This window comes from Apaloderma vittatum, unplaced genomic scaffold (genome assembly GCF_000703405.1).
Source record: "Apaloderma vittatum isolate BGI_N311 unplaced genomic scaffold, ASM70340v1 scaffold13343, whole genome shotgun sequence".
NCBI lineage: Eukaryota > Metazoa > Chordata > Aves > Trogoniformes > Trogonidae > Apaloderma > Apaloderma vittatum.
Window position 1 is genome coordinate 47080 of NW_009706951.1, and position 271 is coordinate 47350.

Here is a 271-nt window from a genome sequence, read left to right on the forward strand (position 1 = left end):
CAGCTGATCGAACCTGCCCACGTTATTCTGCGTTATTGCCGAGCTGCGCTGCTGGTCTGGCGCTGCTCCCCTGCACCCCTGCATTTAAATCCCGTGCTACCGCATGCATTATTCTCGCTATGTGGGTATCAAAGAGCGTACGACAACACGAGTCTCAGCCACAAACACGCACAGCCCACCGGCTGCATCTCCTGCATGCGTTAACGCAGAAACTTCAAAGCTGTGACTGTAAATCCCTGCACAGGGCACGTAAAGGCAACCCGCGACCACG